The following is a 14,264-nucleotide window of genomic DNA, read 5'->3' on the forward strand; positions in this document are numbered from 1 at the left end:
ATATAATTAACTCTGTTTTGGAAATATTAAGTTTGAGGTGGCGAGATGACATCCAAGATGAAACGGCAGAGAGGCATTCAGCGACTCGGCCCAATACGGATAGAGACAAATCAGGGGAGGATAGGTAGATCTGAGTATCATCTGCGTACAGGTGATACTGAAATCCAAAAGAGCTAATTAGTTTCCCAAGAGATGTGGTATAGATAGAGAAAAGTAGAGGACTGAGCCCTGCGGTACTCCAACTGAAAGAGGTAGCGAAGAGGAGGTGGATTCAGAGAAACGGACACTGAAAGAGCGATTTGATATGTAGAGAGGAACCAAGAGAGGTATGTGTCCTGAAGACCTAAAGATTGCAGTCTTTGTATGATAAGAGAGTGGTCAACAGTGTTAAAAGCAGCAGAGAGATCTAGAAGAATAAGTAGTGAGTTATGGCGTTTAGACTTTGCAGTGACCAGATCATTCACTACTTTAGTCAGTGCTGTCTCTGTGGAGTGTTGGGAGTGAAAGCCTGATTGATGTGGGTCCAATAAGTTGTATGAGTTAAGAAAGTGTGTAAGGCGAGTGTAGGCAAGTTTCTCAGGTAACTTGGAGAGACATGGGAGCTGAGAGATGGGACGGTAGTTTGAGAGAGAGTTAGGGTCAGAATTTTTTTTTTTTTTTTTCAGAATGGGAGTAATCACTGCATGCTTGAACAGTGAAGGAAAGATACCAGTAGAGAGAGAAAGATTACAGATGTTAGTTAAGGTTGGGATGAGCACAGGAGACAGAGCTTTACTTGTTTGTGAGGGTATAGGATCAAGAAGAGATGTAGTAGAGTAGCAGGATGAGAAGAGTGTTGATACTTCATCTTCATTTGTGGGATCAAATGAAGAGAAAGTGCCAGAGGGTTCAGGTAGGGAATTGAGTAGGTCACTGGTTGAGGAAGAGCATACCATTTCATCTTGGATCTTGTCAATCTTGTCCTTGAAGTAGGAAGCAAGATCTTGCGCCTTGATAGTGGCTAGTGGGTTGGGGGAAGGAGGGTTAAGAAGTTATTTAAATGTATTAAAAAGTCGTTTGGGGTTAGAGGCTTGAGCAGAGATGAGAATTTGGAAATTTGTTTGTTTGGCAGTGTACAGAGCATTACGATAAGAGTGGTAGACAGTCTTATATGTGATGAAGTCACTTGGAATACGAGATTTACGCCACTGGCGTTCAACTTTACGTGACAGTTTTTGTAGGTGTCTTGTAACTTTAGAGTGCCACGGTTGACTTCTAGGCCTACGTGGAGTGTGATTGGTGGCTGGAGCCACTTTGTCAAGGGGTATCTCTAGAGTCTGGTTCAGGTGTGATACAGCCATCTCAGCAGAAGTGAATGCAGAAATTGGTGAAACCAGTTGATGCAGTGAGGTGGAAAGTTCTTGAAGATTAATTGTTTTAATATTTCTGCGGGTTTGAGGGGGAATGAAGGATGTCAGCGACACTGAGTTTGAAATATTAGAGGAGAGCATGCAGGTGATTAGGTTGTGATCTGAGAGAGGGGAAGGCGTGTTAGTGAATTCAGACACTGAGCATAATCTGGTGAATACTAGATCAAGGCAGTGGCCCTCCTGATGAGTAGAGGAGTCAGTCCATTGTAAGAGGCCGACAGAGGAGGTTAGAGAGAATAGATTGGAGGCATGAGCAGCAGATTTTGGACTATCAATAGCATTACTGAAATCTCCCATGATAATAGTGGAGATGTCAGAGGATAATAACTACTGTTATCCCTACATTTTCCCCATTTAGTTTATAGGCTGCCTGAATGTTCTTAGTCCTAAAGTGCATAACTTTACATTTGTCTGTATTGAAATTCATTCTCCATTTATCTGCCCAGACCTCAAGTCTAGATATGTCATTCTTTAGAGACTCAACATCCTTGTATGAATTAATTACTCTACATAGCTTAGTATCATCTGTGAAAATTGACACTGTGCTTTCCAGTCCCTCTCCTAGGTTATTAATGAATATGTTAAACAACAATGGTCTGAGTACTGAACCCTGCGGTATCGCCACTTGCTGTTCCCTATTGTACAGCCAAGTATTCACCCAAGTACAAATAGTGTCTCCTACCCCAAGCTCCCTTAATTTGAGAATTAATCTCTTATGTGGAATTTTGTCAAAGGCCTTAGCGAAGTCCAAAAAGATCACATCCACTGCTTGTCCCTGATCAATATTATCGCTCATGCTGATTCCTATTAATAACTTTGGAGGTATCCAAGTACTCAAGTATGCTGTCCCTTAATATACCTTCTAGTAATTTACTACTACAGATGTCAAACCTACTGGTCTATAGTTACCGGGGTGAGTTTTAACACCCTTTTTAAATATTGGGACTACCTCTGCTACAGTCCTTTGGTATCATTCCTGATCTAATTGACTCTCTGAAAATCAAATATAGGGGTCTCGATATCTCTACATTAAGTTCCATAAAAACCCTGGGGTGGAGTCCATCCAGCCAAGGAAATTTATTTATTTTACTTAGTCTCTCCCGGACTACTTCCTCGTTTAACTAAGTACCTAGCATCGGGTCGTTATCGTAGCTTATGTTATTCTGTACTCTCGTCAACCTGTCCTCATTCGTGAATACTGATGAAAAGAATTTATTAAATAAATCTGCCTTTTCCCTATCATCATTAATCAAGACATCTAACTCACCCTTTAAAGGCCCAATATTCTCCCTTTTTAACCTTTTACCGTTTATGTACTTAAAGAACTTTTGGGGTTTGTTATAGAGATGAGCGCCTGAAATTTTTCGGGTTTTGTGTTTTGGTTTTGGGTTCGGTTCCGCGGCCGTGTTTTGGGTTCGAACGCGTTTTGGCAAAACCTCACCGAATTTTTTTTGTCGGATTCGGGTGTGTTTTGGATTCGGGTGTTTTTTTCCAAAAACACTAAAAAACAGCTTAAATCATAGAATTTGGGGGTCATTTTGATCCCAAAGTATTATTAACCTCAAAAACCATAATTTACACTCATTTTCAGTCTATTCTGAATACCTCACACCTCACAATATTATTTTTAGTCCTAAAATTTGCACCGAGGTCGCTGTGTGAGTAAGATAAGCGACCCTAGTGGCCGACACAAACACCGGGCCCATCTAGGAGTGGCACTGCAGTGTCACGCAGGATGTCCCTTCCAAAAAACCCTCCCCAAACAGCACATGACGCAAAGAAAAAAAGAGGCGCAATGAGGTAGCTGTGTGAGTAAGATTAGCGACCCTAGTGGCCGACACAAACACCGGGCCCATCTAGGAGTGGCACTGCAGTGTCACGCAGGATGGCCCTTCCAAAAAACCCTCCCCAAACAGCACATGACGCAAAGAAAAAAAGAGGCGCAATGAGGTAGCTGTGTGAGTAAGATTAGCGACCCTAGTGGCCGACACAAACACCGGGCCCATCTAGGAGTGGCACTGCAGTGTCACGCAGGATGTCCCTTCCAAAAAACCCTCCCCAAACAGCACATGACGCAAAGAAAAAAAGAGGCGCAATGAGGTAGCTGTGTGAGTAAGATTAGCGACCCTAGTGGCCGACACAAACACCGGGCCCATCTAGGAGTGGCACTGCAGTGTCACGCAGGATGGCCCTTCCAAAAAACCCTCCCCAAACAGCACATGACGCAAAGAAAAAAAGAGGCGCAATGAGGTAGCTGTGTGAGTAAGATTAGCGACCCTAGTGGCCGACACAAACACCGGGCCCATCTAGGAGTGGCACTGCAGTGTCACGCAGGATGTCCCTTCCAAAAAACCCTCCCCAAACAGCACATGACGCAAAGAAAAAAAGAGGCTTTTTACTGATATTTGGTGTTTTGGATTTGACATGCTCTGTACTATGACATTGGGCATCGGCCTTGGCAGACGACGTTGCTGGCATTTCATCGTCTCGGCCATGACTAGTGGCAGCAGCTTCAGCACGAGGTGGAAGTGGATCTTGATCTTTCCCTAATTTTGGAACCTCAACATTTTTGTTCTCCATATTTTAATAGGCACAACTAAAAGGCACCTCAGGTAAACAATGGAGATGGATGGATTGGATACTAGTATACAATTATGGACGGGCTGCCGAGTGCCGACACAGAGGTAGCCACAGCCGTGAACTACCGCACTGTACTGTGTCTGCTGCTAATATATAGACTGGTTGATAAAGAGATAGTATACTCGTAACTAGTATGTATGTATAAAGAAAGAAAAAAAAACCACGGTTAGGTGGTATATACAATTATGGACGGGCTGCCGAGTGCCGACACAGAGGTAGCCACAGCCGTGAACTACCGCACTGTACACTGGTTGATAAAGAGATAGTAGTATACTCGTAACAACTAGTATGACACTATGACGACGGTATAAAGAATGAAAAAAAAACCACGGTTAGGTGGTATATATTATAATAATAATACAATTATGGATGGACGGACTGCCTGCCGACTGCCGACACAGAGGTAGCCACAGCCGTGAACTACCGCACTGTACACTGGTTGATAAAGAGATAGTAGTATACTCGTAACAACTAGTATGACACTATGACGACGGTATAAAGAATGAAAAAAAAACCACGGTTAGGTGGTATATATTATAATAATAATACAATTATGGATGGACGGACTGCCTGCCGACTGCCGACACAGAGGTAGCCACAGCCGTGAACTACCGCACTGTACACTGGTTGATAAAGAGATAGTAGTATACTCGTAACAACTAGTATGACACTATGACGACGGTATAAAGAATGAAAAAAAAACCACAGTTAGGTGGTATATATTATAATAATAATACAATTATGGATGGACGGACTGCCTGCCGACTGCCGACACAGAGGTAGCCACAGCCATGAACTACCGCACTGTACACTGGTTGATAAAGAGATAGTAGTATACTCGTAACAACTAGTATGACACTATGACGGTATAAAGAATGAAAAAAAAACCACGGTTAGGTGGTATATATTATAATAATAATACAATTATGGATGGACGGACTGCCTGCCGACTGCCGACACAGAGGTAGCCACAGCCGTGAACTACCGCACTGTACACTGGTTGATAAAGAGATAGTAGTATACTCGTAACAATTAGGATGACACTATGACGGTATAAAGAATGAAAAAAAAACCACGGTTAGGTGGTAGGTATATAATAATAAATAATACAATTCTGGTCGGACGGACTGCCTGCCGTGTGCCGACACAGAGGTAGCCACAGCCGTGAACTACCGCACTGTACTGTGTCTGCTGCTAATATAGACTGGTTGATATTTAAAGAGATATTAGTAGTATACAACAATACTATACTGGTGGTCAGGCACTGGTCACCACTCCTGCAGCAAAAGTGTGCACTGTTAATTAATATAATTGTACTCCTGGCTCCTGCTAACAACCTGCAGTGCTCCCCAGTCTCCCCCACAATTAATTATAAGCTTTTAATTTATACATTGATGACTGTGCAGCACACTGGGCTGAGCTGAGTGCACACAGACTGAGTCACACTGTGTGACTGACTGTGCTGTGTATCGTTTTTTTTTTCAGGCAGAGAACGGATATAGCAGAGAGAAGTGAACGGATATATTATATTAAATAAAAGTTAACTAGCAACTGCACTGGTCACTGACTGTGGTAAACTAACTCTGTCTGCGACTCTGCACAATCTCTCTCTATCTAATCTATCTATCTCTATTCTAATGGAGAGGACGCCAGACACGTCCTCTCCCTATCAATCTCAATGCACGAGTGAAAATGGCGGCGACGCGCGGCTCCTTATATAGAATCCGAGTCTCGCGATAGAATCCGAGCCTCGCGAGAATCCGACAGCGTCATGATGACGTTCGGGCGCGCTCGGGTTAACCGAGCAAGGCGGGAAGATCCGAGTCGCTCGGACCCGTGGAAAAAAAAGTGAAGTTCGTGCGGGTTCGGATTCAAAGAAACCGAACCCGCTCATCTCTAGTTTGTTATACTCTCCTTTGCAATTTGTTTTTCGTTTTTTATTTTAGCTGCTCTGATTTCTTTTTTGCATTTTTTGTGATATTCCTTGTAGAACTGGAATGATTCCACCGTTCCGTCAGACTTAAATGCTTTGAAATCATGCCTTTTTTTTATCTATTTGTTCCTTGACCCTCTTATTAAGCCACATCGGTTTGAATTTCCTACTCCTGTTTTTGTTGACTTTGGGAATATGAGTGTACTTATCGAGCGTAGTTGTAAAAATACATCCCACATTTCAGTAGTATTCCTACCATGCAATACAATTTCCCAATTGATCTCCCTCATTGCTTGTTTCAGCAATTTCAAATTAGCTTTCTTAAAGTTAAAAGTTTTAGTTAGACCCTTATATTGTTTTTGGAAGCTGATATCGAATGTCATCATATTGTGGTCGCTATTTCCTAGGGTCTCTCCTACTTTAGTATTTGATATTATTTCCTCATTATTAGTTAGTACTAGGTCCAGTATAGCCCAATGCCTAGTTGGTTCCCCGATTACCTGGGACAAGTAGTGATCTTTTAGCATGTTTAAGAACCTATTACCCCTAGTTGTATTTACTGCTTTGGCGTTCCAGTTTATGTCTGGGTAATCAAAGTCCCCAACAATAATGACGTGCCCCATACCTACAGCTTTTTCAATTAGCTGCAAGAGTAGTAATTCGTCAGACACACTAATATCTGGCGGTTTATAGCATGACCCTATTAAAAACTTTTTTGTATCTTTAGCCCCACTTGAAATCTCAACCCACAATGACTCCACGTTATCTTCAATCTTCTCGCAAATGACTTCTTTTAAATACGGTTTTAAGAAAGGTTTAACATATAGACAAACACCCCCTCCCTTTTTATTAGTCCTATCTCTCCTGAAGAGGGTGTAGCCCTCCATGTTTGCCGCCCAATCGTGAGAATCATCCCACCATGTCTCTGTAATGCCTATGATATCAAATTGGTCATTAAGTGCCATTGTTTCTAATTCCCCCATTTTACTTGTTAGGCTTCTTGCATTTGTAATCATACACTTAACGTTTGGTAATATCCTGATCCGTAAGTTTTGTTGTGGATAACTTTTCCTTAGGAATCTGAGTTTCCCTTAAATTACCATCTCTGACTATTTTTCTCCTCCCCCCCCCCCCCCCTCACCACCCTTATTATACTTTATACATTCCATTCTTCTTCGCTCTCTAGTTGTCCCACTAATTCTTTCTAAACCCTCCCTCCCAGGCACCTAGTTTAAAATCTCCTCCAGCCTTCTAACCATCCTTTTCCCCAACACCGCTGCCCCCTCCTCATTCAGGTGCAATCCATTGCGACAAAACAAGATGGCGCCTGACTGAGAAGTCCGCCCAATGTTTCAGGAACACAAACCCCTCTTTCCTGCACCAGTCCCTGAGCCACACATTTACCTCCCTAATCTCCCTCTGCCTCCCTGGAATAGCGCATGGCACAGGTAATATTTCAGAGAATATTACCTTAGATGTCCTTGCCTTTAATTTTTGGCCTAGGTCCCTATAATCTTTCTTAAGAACATCGCACCTACCGCTAACTTTGTCGTTGGTGCCAACGTGCACCAAGACCGCTGGGTCTTTCCCAGCCCCTCCCAACAATCTCTCTACCCGGTCTGCAATGTGCCGTACCCGAGCACCTGGGAGACAACAGACTGTACGGCGATCACAGTCCCGGTAGCAGATTGCCCTGTCTGTTCACCTGATAATAGAATCCCCTACCACCACAATCTGGCTAGGTACCGCACTTTATTTTGTTCCCTTTGTCCTGGAGGAACCGCTCCTCCGGTTGCTAGTGGGAACGGTATCCTCCAGTGCCGTCATTTCCTCACTGCCCTCCCCAGAATCTTCATCCAAACTGGCAAATTTATTAGGGTTTGGCAGATCGGAGATGACCTTTCTCCCCCTCTTCTTCTTCCATCTAACCGTGACCCAGCTAGCTACCTGATTATCCTCGTCCTCATCTACCGGTGGCCTCCCCTGCAACTGCAACTCCTCCACCTTTCTATCTAAGCTCTGCCTGAGATTGTGAATCTCCTTCAGTCGCGTAACGGTTTGCTCTAGATCCAGTGGCGGAACTAGCGAGCGGTGGGCCCAGGTGCGACAAAATGCTTTGGGCCCCCCCATCCCTCCCAAGTCCACCACCTCACTCCTGGAGAGGATCTGGTGAGGGGGACCTGCTCGGGGCCAGGGAAATGGATACCTAGCAACAGTTCCGTAACTAGACATTTTAGCACTGTGTGCAAGAAACGGCATCGGAGCCCCACCCCTGCATGCAAAACAGGGGCAATGCGCGCCGTAGGCGTGCGCAAAAATACATAGGGGTGTGGCTTCGTGGGGAAGGGGTGTGGCCAAAAAATAATACCAATTCATAAAACGGTGCACAGTAGTCTCCACTATTCAAATTACGCCGCACAGTAGCACCACTACACCAGGTAGAGACCCTTTTACACCTTACAGCGGACAGATTCCCCTTTTTACACATAACGGCAGACAGCGTCCCCTTTTTACACATTACGGCAGACAGCGTCCCCCTTTTTACACATAACGGCAGACAGCGTCCCCTTTTTACACATAACGGCAGACAGCGTGCCCTTGTTACACATAATGGCAGACAGCGTGCCCTTGTTACACATAACGGCAGACAGCGTGCCCTTTTTACACATTATGGCAGACAGCGTGCCCTTTTTACACATTACGGCAGACAGCGTCCCCCTTATTACACATTACGGCAGGCAGATTCCCCCTTTTTACACATCACGGCAGACAGTCCCCCTTTTTGCACGAGAAGAAAGAAAGAGAAGAAAGAAAGAAAGAATTATACTTACCCTCTCCGCTGGCTCAGGCTCCTCGGTGCAGCTTCTGGCAGAGATCCCGGGCAGGAGAGAAGGAGGAGGAGGGAGGTGGAGGAGGGAGCCGCAGCAGCGCTGTTTCATTGGTTGAGGCGCTGCTGCTGCTGCCCCTCTGCTTCACTATAGGCTGTTCTCCGACAGCCTATAGTGAAGCAGAGGGGCAGCAGCAGCAGCGCCTCAACCAATGAAACAGCGCTGCTGCGGCTCCCTCCTCCACCTCCCTCCTCCTCCTTCCCCCGTACCGCTGCGCTCCTCTCCTCTCTCTCCGGGCGGCTGTGTGCTGCGGGCAGCGGTTGCCCGCAGCACACAGCGGCATGTAATGAGTCAGTTTGACTCATTACATGCTTTGGGCCCCTGGACAGAGGTGGGCCCCAGTGCAACGCACTGGTTGCACTGGCGGTAGTTCCGCCTCTGTCTAGATCAGTTACCTGAGCTTCCATGGCAACCGTTCGCATACACCTCGTGCAGATGTATTCACATTGGGCCGGTTGCTCCAGGTGCACATACACCTTGCAGGACATGCACTGAGTTAGATCCTCATTCACGGCCACGCCCATTTTGTTTAAAAAAAAACCCAAACCTCTAACTCCCTGTACCTTACGAAAAAAAATACAGTACAATATAAACAGTACAGACTATGCTACACAATACAATACTATAGCCTAGCTGTGGAGGGAAACAATTTTCAACACAGTAAAGTAAAGGCCCATACACACTTGACGATGCACACGTCGTTAACGACCGTCGTTAACGACTTCCCTTGAACTTTCCTTGAACAGCTGAGCAAACGACATGAGCATACACACTACCAACGACCATTCATCGTTGAAGCATCCAAGCTGAACAGTTTATTAAAATAATGAGCTGGGAACAGGGCTGGTGAACAGTGGCTTGGTCGTTGGTCGTTCACACCATACACATTCAACGACGTCTCTGGTCGGTAACGACCATAGTGGAAATTGAGCATACATGCTCCACAGATAAGCGAGGGTCGTTAACGTCCCGCGGGGCCGCGCATCGGTGGTCGTAGGATGCAAACACACTTGACGATATAATGAGCGACGTCGTTGATGAGGGCTGAAATGAACGACGTCGCTCATTTTATCGTCAAGTGTGTATGGGCCTTAAGTGGTAATGCAATGTACAAAAAAATGTATCAAATGGAAAACAGTCAATAAAACAGTCAAAACAATAATAAATATGATACTTGCGTGTCCGGGGGAAGTCACAACCACCTGCAGCAGCACCTACTCACTGCTACTTGCTTCCCCTAGGTTGGCTCTTTCCAGCAGCCCTGCTCCAGCCTCAGTCAGTCCCCGCCGCTTTCTCTCTCCCGGCACCTTCCTCTGCTTCTCACCGCCGCTGCCCAAGGTCTCCCCTGCTGATGGATCCACTTTTTTCGGCTCCCCCCTGGTTTCGGTTCCCCCCTGGTGCCCTGCTTGCTCCTCGGCTCCCCGCTCCCTCGTGCACGCACGCACCCTGGTGCGAGCCACTTCCGCTTCCGCCCACAACCTGCACAGCCGATTCCGCCCACAGCCTGTTCAGCACTCTCGTCACACTAGTTAATGACCCTGGCACCAGCAAGGGGGTCTCTGGACAAGCAATGTCTTTGAGATGCAGTCCAGGGGAGTATTTTTGTGTCTCTGTGTAACAGTACAGAGACAAACAGGAGAAGAGACTTTTTTTTTCTGAATTTCCAGTGTTTGGAACTTTCTATGAAATGAGTGATGCAACTGAAATCCGAGTTATATTTACACTTGTGAAAGAGACAGGTATATGTTAATCAGATTGTACTTTGGAAAGCAAATTGGTTTGGTTTATGTATATGAAAGGCAAGCAGGAAATTGATTTATCCAGATATTTAACCCCTTTGAAATGTAATAAGTATTTATTTATATTTTGTGAGATAGCCTGATTGGTTAAAGAGACCCCCTGTGGGATTGTGTGTAAAGGTCCATACACACTTAACGATATAATGAGCGACGTCGCTCATTTCCCCCCTCCTTGAGCGACGTCGCTCATTATATCGTTAAGTGTGTATGCCGCCAGCGACGACCGATGCGCGGCCCCGCGGGTCGGCAACGATCGTCGCTGTCGGTAGGGCATGCATGAAGGATGTGGACTGTCGTCCACGACCTTCATGCAGGGCTGGCGGGGGCGTGACGTCACTGAGCGATATGAGCGGTCATATCGCTCAGTGCGTACAGGCGGCCGCCAACCGGCCGGCCCGGGAGGGGGAAACGTTAGACGATGTCGCTCACAGCCCTGTGTGTAGAGAGATATACTTTCTGTGGTATCAAGAAGTACTGAACTGCCTTTTCTCCCTTGCAAAAAGGGGAGGAGTCTTTTGTAGGACTATTTGAGCAAGAAACATTTTGCCTTCAAGACGACTGCCTTCGCCTTGTGACCAGCAGGAATGCTACACACGCAGTCCGCTTCTCCGCCTGTTCTGGGCTGAGCCCAACCTCTCCAACTCCGCCCTCTGTCAGCTACCGTGCAAGGCCTGGTCCAGGTCAGTGAATAGTGGGGGTCAATCGACGCCAATCAGGAGGTGTGTCAACAGTGTGTCCATGCACACACAGCAGCAAGAGGTTTTATGGTAAGATCCTGAGCAGAAATGTAGTTCCAGATGCTGGTGGTGGGAGCCTGGTTGTGGCAGCAAAATACCCGCCCGCAAAATACCTGCTCAATACGCAGTGGGTAGGGACAGTAACAGGCGGTTACTGGTGGTAATTAGGAATCCCTTATTGGCCAGGTCCCATGAGACACAAAAGCTGTGATCGCTTGGTGCAGGCAGTGAGGCGCATCAGGGCACACCTACCCCTTACATATACATCACTGTACATCCTTTTCTCCATTCCAGGCATCACCCATAAACTTGTCTCTCTTGCTTGCATTCATTCACCCACGTTCTCAAGGACATACTGTAAGTGTTATATTACTGTATTTAATTACATGTAGGATCAATCAAATGCTGTGATATAGCTGGTGCCCAGTTTGTACATATGTATAGCAGATTCTTTTCCTCATGGGTGGTATCAGTATCAGTGTATCAGTGTAGAGCAGGCATGTCCAAACTGCGGCCTTCCAGCTGTTGTGAAACTACATATCCCAGCATGCCCTGACACTGTTTTGCTGTCAGTGAATGCTAAAGCTGTGTCAGGGCATGCTGGGATGTGTAGTTTCTCAACAGCTGGAGGGCAGCAGTTTGGACATGCCTGGTGTAGAGGCTTAGCTTGGCATTCTGGGTTCTGCATCAGTGTCTCTACGTAATGGGTACCAACCCTGGCTCTCTGCAGACATGGCCTTTATGGATGGAAATAAACAGGCGAATGGTGGCCTATCACTGGACATCAATATAGTTCGTAGTAAATTTGGTAGAACCAGACCATCCATATGTAATACCCACTATTAGTAACGCCTGCTGTACAGGCACATGTTGCAATAACGTCCCAACATACACTGAGGTAGATCCCCAAGAGCTCTCTCTTGGGTATCCAGTCAAATGGCTGACAGTAACCATGTCGCCGTTAAAAAGGTCAACACCACAATGTCGACATCAGAGCATCAACAATGTTTAAACTCCCGACAGTGTAAGAGGTGCGGCTGCGGTGCGTGAGCTGGTGCCTGCTGCCGTGCAGGTGTATTTTCGGTACTCACCAGGCGCCGCTCTCTCTCACCTTCAGGTACCGGAACCTTCAACGGACCTGGCAAATCTTCCGTCGGACCCGGACACGACGACCTAGGAGGAAGGAGATTGCTGAGTGCCGTCCTCCTAACTGTGGACCGAAACGCCCTCCGACCCAGAGAAAAATAGTGCTTTCGGGCTAGGTGAGGGTCATCCCAGGCGTCTGCCTCAGAGCCCGAATTTCACCTATTGGCACTCTCGCACCAGGTGGAAATTCTACCTTGCACCGGCGTGCAAGGCTCACCGTTCGCACTGAAGGAAGGGAGACAGATAGGGACACACACAGAAGGAACACACAGACCGATGTTACTCACCGTACTACGTCTTGTACTCCGATCTTCTCCACTTACAGGTCCCTGTAAGGAGGCAAAGAGAGAAACAGCCGTGCAGGGCCTCACTCTAACCTAGTGTGCATCCGCTACACTAACTACATAAACAAAGCCCTCAAACAAAGCCCCCTGCACGGTAACAACACACACATCGGAGTACAACATCAAACGGTGCGGTCCCTTTAGATCCCTACCTACACTCTGGGGGGGGGGGGGGGTGGACGCCGCACAGCCTACCCACCTCCTGTACCTTCCCTTATGTGGGCCTCAGGCCTGCCTACCTAAATACCTAAGGGTGGCCTGGGCCTAGCGCCCAGTGCCACCTTTATTCACCTCGGGGGAACTTATTCCCTGGGCCTAGCGCCCCCTGACTGCACACAGGCCGGAGGCCTGACTTCACCCACGGGCCTAGTGCCCGCCTAACTTGTCACCAGTTGGGTGACCTGGGCCTAGCGCCCAGGGTCACCTTATGTTACCCTATTCGGCCAGAATACACTAGGGCCTAATGCCCTCTAATGCCCCACAGGCCTATTGCCTGATATGACCCTCGGGTCTAATGCCCGCCTACTGTGCTGTTGGGGTGGCTTGGGCCTAATGCCCAAACCACCAAATCCAATGGTGACTCAAACCTCCTATCTGCGCCACAGGCCTAGTGCCTGAATTGTGCCCCCGGGCCTAATGCCCGTCCCTGATGGTCTAGGGAGGAAAGGAGAGGGGGTGGAAGTAGCCTCACTGAGGCCTCACCTGCTCCAAGGGGTCTCCGGCACCCTCTTCTGCCGCTGGCACGGCCGGGCCAGCGGCGCAGCCTCCGCTGCTCCGCGTCCAGCTGCCGCTGGACATCTTCTTGTAGGAGCCCGACGTCTTCCGGCCTCTTCAGCGGCCACCGGAGCTCTTCTTCCCACGGCCGTCGTCTTCTCCTCCGCGCAGGACTCTCTTCTGCGCTCCGGCGCGCAGACTCCTCTCTCCAGGTCCCGGCTGCTTTCTTCGCGTTCTTCCGCGCGCGCGGTCTCTTCGGCTCCCGACTGGCGTCTGACGTCAGACGCCGGGGCGGGGCCTATGACGAGGTGAGCGCTGATTGGCTCGCCGCGCCCCTCTCTGATTGGCCGCCGCTCCGGGAGCCGCGATTGGCTCCCGGAGAGCGCCAATATTTGAACCTCTCCGCAGCCTCCGGTCCGGCGCAGGGAAAAGGGTAATCCCTGCACCGGACACCCGCCGCCGCCATGCACCCAGCGCTGGGGACAGACAAGCTGCCCCAGCGCTGTCCCCAGCCAGGGACAGCACCACTGATGTGCCCACAGGGCACATCTTACAACAGGAAGAGGTGAGTAGCAATTACACTGTCGACTGATTCACAATGTTGACATCTGAAACGTCACCATGTGACATGTCTACAGTTTTCAGGAAGCTGTT

Source organism: Pseudophryne corroboree, chromosome 1, assembly GCF_028390025.1.
Source record: "Pseudophryne corroboree isolate aPseCor3 chromosome 1, aPseCor3.hap2, whole genome shotgun sequence".
NCBI classification, from domain to species: domain Eukaryota; kingdom Metazoa; phylum Chordata; class Amphibia; order Anura; family Myobatrachidae; genus Pseudophryne; species Pseudophryne corroboree.